Source organism: Siniperca chuatsi, linkage group LG14 (genome assembly GCF_020085105.1).
Source record: "Siniperca chuatsi isolate FFG_IHB_CAS linkage group LG14, ASM2008510v1, whole genome shotgun sequence".
Classification (NCBI taxonomy): domain Eukaryota; kingdom Metazoa; phylum Chordata; class Actinopteri; order Centrarchiformes; family Sinipercidae; genus Siniperca; species Siniperca chuatsi.
In genome coordinates this window covers 1,930,971-1,935,897 of record NC_058055.1, presented here as the reverse complement: position 1 = coordinate 1,935,897, position 4,927 = coordinate 1,930,971, and positions in this window count along the sequence as shown.

Below are 4,927 nucleotides of genomic sequence, written 5' to 3'. Positions count from 1 at the left end.
CTCCTTTTGATGGACAGTTCGAGTTCACCAATGAGAAGCGACGTCATATTCTAGTGTTTTGAGATTAGTGTAACGTCCTCAAATTTAATGTTGAGGACACGTGTGGGAAATTTAGGCCTAAACAGTACAAAATAACGATAATATAAACGTAGTGTGTGTCTGTAGTATTCGGTAGTGGAACTACATTGGCCTTGTGGTATTTCATGGTGTATTTTTAATCTCCTAAAGAATGTGACTAGCCTGTCCAATCTTTTGAGCACTACAGGGACTTTAGTGGGTTAGGTTTTTATTTTTTTAGAAGAGATAGGAAAGGGTCTTGTTAACTGTCCTTGCAAGTTTGATACATTTTGTCAAAGTGTCTCTGAGCAGCCTGCTTGTTGATTGATTGTATCATATAGATGTTAATCAGGAAGAGGTGATCAGCTGAATACCTTAAATTGAAAAAGACTAGATGGTCACAATGATGATATGCACCTTGGCTGCATAGGTTGCAGAACTTCATTTAATACAGAATCTGCAGTCTGCCAGTGCTGGAAATCCTGGAAAATGACATGAGTGTAAAGTATGCCAAATAAAACATTAACAGCACTGACATTAATTGAATCAATCAAATTATAATGATAATAATAAACTTTATTTCTAAAGCAAAACAGTTACAATGTGCTTTATGCTTAATGGGAAAAGCAAGATAAAACAATTAAGCACAAAAAATTAAATAAAATCAGACCACTATGATGGGCCCTGACTGCAAAAGCCTGGTCATCTTTAGTCTTAAATCAGGACTTAGGAACAGCCAGAGGGGCCCTGCTTGAGGATCTGAGGTCATGCTCTGGCTGACAGGGGAGCAGCAATTCAGCAATGGGAGCCAGCTCATGAAAAGTGCTTTAATTGTGATCTGTACGGTCTTAAAATCTCAATTAGTTATCTGAGATCATACATAAAGATAATTTTTCAAGGCAGTGCTGTTGTCTTCAGCTCCATGGCAAAAATCATGAACAAATGAATATCTTTGAATGAATTTACCTCAGACATTAACCTATATTGCTGAGTTGCTGTGGGTGCTGTGTACCACAAATTCAGAGGAAGACCCATTCTGATGTTACTTTGTTAGTCTCCTTGCAATGTCGATATATATATATATATATATATATATTCAGCGCTAATTAATGTAAATGTTTTGGTTGCAGCACAATAATACTCTAACAGGTTCAATGGTTTTTTAGAGGATTTTCCATTATTAAGGTTTTAATGTATAAGTGTTTGATCAGATTCAAACCACCTTTGTCAAATGTTAGATTCAGGGGGATCTAGGTTGTGTATGCCAACACAACCTGATAATTGCAACAGTTTACATGGTGGCACCATAAGCCTTTGTCATGAAAGATGACATGAAAGATGTCACAACAGGAAAAGCACTGGTGTAAATAATAACCTTAACGATGGCTGAATTCCATTTAGCTGCTTCAGGGCCCTGGTATTGTTCATGCTTGCTCACTGTCACAATGTCATAGATTACTAGAACACTTTAATACTTGATTTTCCTATAAGAAGTCAAAATGTCAATAAACATTGGTCAATAAACATTCTAGGTATTGATTAGTATGCTATCATATTAGTATGTTATCAGTAATGTCACTGATAACATTGCACAAATTCACCAGCAGATGGCAAACATGAACATTTGAGGTAAGACAGGAACCGTCAATAGTCAACTGCCAGAGGAACATGAAGTCGCATTAATGGGTTTTTAGAAAAGAGGAAATGGGGTTAAAGTGTAATGGCACATAATCCAGTCTATAGACTCTCTCAAATTTCAGAGGCCATGGTTGTATTCTCCTGTTGGTTCAAAGGAGAGAGACAGCATTTGAGGCATTAAATGAAACACAAATTAAGTTGATCACAAAGTCATGACTTTATGACCACAGTGGCATCAAAGTTCAGTAATGTCCTTACCACGGTTACTGTCTATTCCAAGGGGACACACAACAAGGTGATTTAACTAGGTCTGGTGATTACCTGATTGAATGCAGGTGTGCTGTGGTCAAGCTGCTGATTGGCTGCAGCACATGTCCCTCATAATATCTACCCTCTATCACCTCTCCCAGCCTGAGATTGATGGTGTGCTCTCAGTGGTTAAACAGGTGGCATACCTGTAGCTCCTTGTATGCCCCAGTGATAACTGATTCTTTTGTGTGTGAGGGACTAAAATTTTGATTTAGGAGGCTCGAAACTTTTCATGTGCTGGTCAAGTTATCCACGATACTTTTCTCTAAACCAGTGCTTTTAAAAACATGTATTGTGTTAGACCTATGCATTAAGCCAGTCATAAAAAGGGAAGAAGACTGGTCATTTTTAAAGATGTGTTGTAATAATGCAGCAGACACTTTTGAGAGAAGAAAAATGTTAGTCTTTATCACTGTTTTAATGAGTAGTGTAACAGTATTTCAAGCTTTCTGATCAATACTTTACTGATTTATAAATGCAGAAGATGTGACAGGGCTTGAATAGAGTTTCATTTTGGGACTCAGCTGACACTGGTTGTAATTCATGTTTGACAGGTGGCAGAGTTGTGTTTTTGAACAGGGGTGTAGAGTAACTAAGCACATTCACTCAAGCACTGTACTGAATTTCAAGGTTCTTTCCTTAAGTATATCTATTTCATGTTACTTTATATTTCTACTTCACTACATTTCAGAGGGAAATATTGTACTTTTACTGCACTACATTTATTTAACAGTCTGGTGACCTCATGTAATTCAAAGCTCTGCCCACCACCACCCGGGACAGAGCTCTAATCAGCCAGAGTAAGTGAAACCACTTGTAGGTGTGCAGGTATGGAAAGCTGATGAGGTCATTATTCATCTCCTTTTCCCTGCCATTCAATGTTTTATACATCTGTTATATGTATATGTGTATGTATGTATATGTGTATGTATATATGTATGTACATATAGATTTATGTATATATGTATATATGCAAGGTAAGTGAGGCCTGCAGTTCTTTGGATGTTGTTGTGGGGTCTTTTGTGACCTCTTGGATGAGTCGTCGCTGCACTCTTGGGGTAATTTTGGTCGGCCGGCCACTCCTAGGAAGGTTCACCACTGTTCCGTGTTTTCGCCATTTGTGGATAATGGCTCTCACTGTGGTTCGCTTGAGTCCCAAAGCTTTAGAAATGGCTTTATAACCTTTTCCAGACTGATAGATCTCAATTATTTTCCTTTCTCATTTGTTCCTGAATTTCTTTGGATCTCGGCATGATGTCTATCTTTTGAAGATCTTTTGGTCTACTTCACTTTGCCAGGCAGGTCCTATTTAAGTCATTTCTTGATTGAGAACAGGTGTGGCAGTAATCAGGCCTGGGTGTGGCTAGAGAAATTGAACTCAGGTGTGATAAACCACAGTTAAGTTATGTTTAAATAGGACGGGCAATCAATTTTTAACGGCAGTCGCTGTTCCATGCGCCTGCACACTATGACTGGCAGAGGGCATTCTCCAATCAAAATGTCGGTCTATGCGCCTGCACATGTGTGCCAGCGGATCTGAACACCATCCCATACGGCGACTGTAACGACATTGTGCATCTCTTTGTCCCGGATCCTCTGGGGAACACGAAAGTATGTACAATTTAATGGTAATCCATCCCATAGTTGTTGAGATATTTCAGTCTGGAATAAAGCAGTGGACCGACAGACTGACATTGCCATCCAGAGAACCATGCTGCTAGCTAACACTTAACTTTTTTAACTATAGCAAAAATCTATTCTAGGAGGAATTTTTAAATCAGATGTCATGTAATTCACTACAATTGTTATTTTAAAAAAAATCTCAGAATTTGAATTTTGCATAAATAGTTTTAACAAAGCAATATGGCTGGAAAATCTCAGTTGATAAATTTAGGACCTTGCCAGTTAAAGCCTGCCTTTGTTCAGTCCACTACAGCAAGTGAGCTACTTACCTATTCTCTAGAAACTGAAGGAAATTAACAAGTGAATCATACTTCTGTGCTTCATATGGTCTGATACAGCCACTCAGTGTTTTATGTGTATGTCTGTCTATAGGTTTGCACACAGGAAACACGTCATCTGTGGTTGCTGAAGTTCTGGCATTAACTGGTGAAGACGAAAAGGTCTCACATTTAAATCATCTAATGATCAGTATTTTTGACACTGCCACAGAGGTTTTATTTAACTCATTGTTCAGGCTGTTGTGGTGTTGTCATATTGTATCGCATAATATTATAAGGTGCACCTGTTACATAGTTACTGTTACTTCCCTCCTTGTATATAATGTCACAGATACGCCAGGCTCCACCATCCACTAATCACCCACACCTCCTCCCAATTACACTCCTGCTCCCCATTAGATCCCAATCACAGCCAGCATATAAGCCCTGCACTCACCTCAGTATGTGTCCGACCTCGTTCATGACTAGGACTCTCCACACACTCTGCATTACACCCATTCGCCCTGTCTCCAGCGTTCCCCTGTCTCCAGCGTTCTCCTGTCTCCAGCGATCCCCTGTCTTCAGTGATCTCCCTCTCCAGCGAGTCCTTCCCCCTACTAACTTCCCTCTCTCCATACCTACAATATCTGGCCAATAATCCAATAAAGAACATTGTGGTTCCATCTCGGTGTTCCCTACCTGTCTGTTCCGTAACAGAAGGTCGGACCAAACCGAAAGGATTAAAGCCATGAGCTCCGCTGACCCCTTCCAGGACCGGGTGGAGGGTCTCGGACATTATCTATATATCTCCACCCATCCACCACCAACCATCACTTCCGGCACTTCCTCAGTCACTCCATCACCACAGAGGTATTCCGGCATTATTGCCCGACTAGCACCCTTCTCTTTCTCGGCAGAGGACTGCGATGGATTTTTGTTACTGTGTTCCCTGGTTATGCATCCACGCCTGTATCCCACTGAGC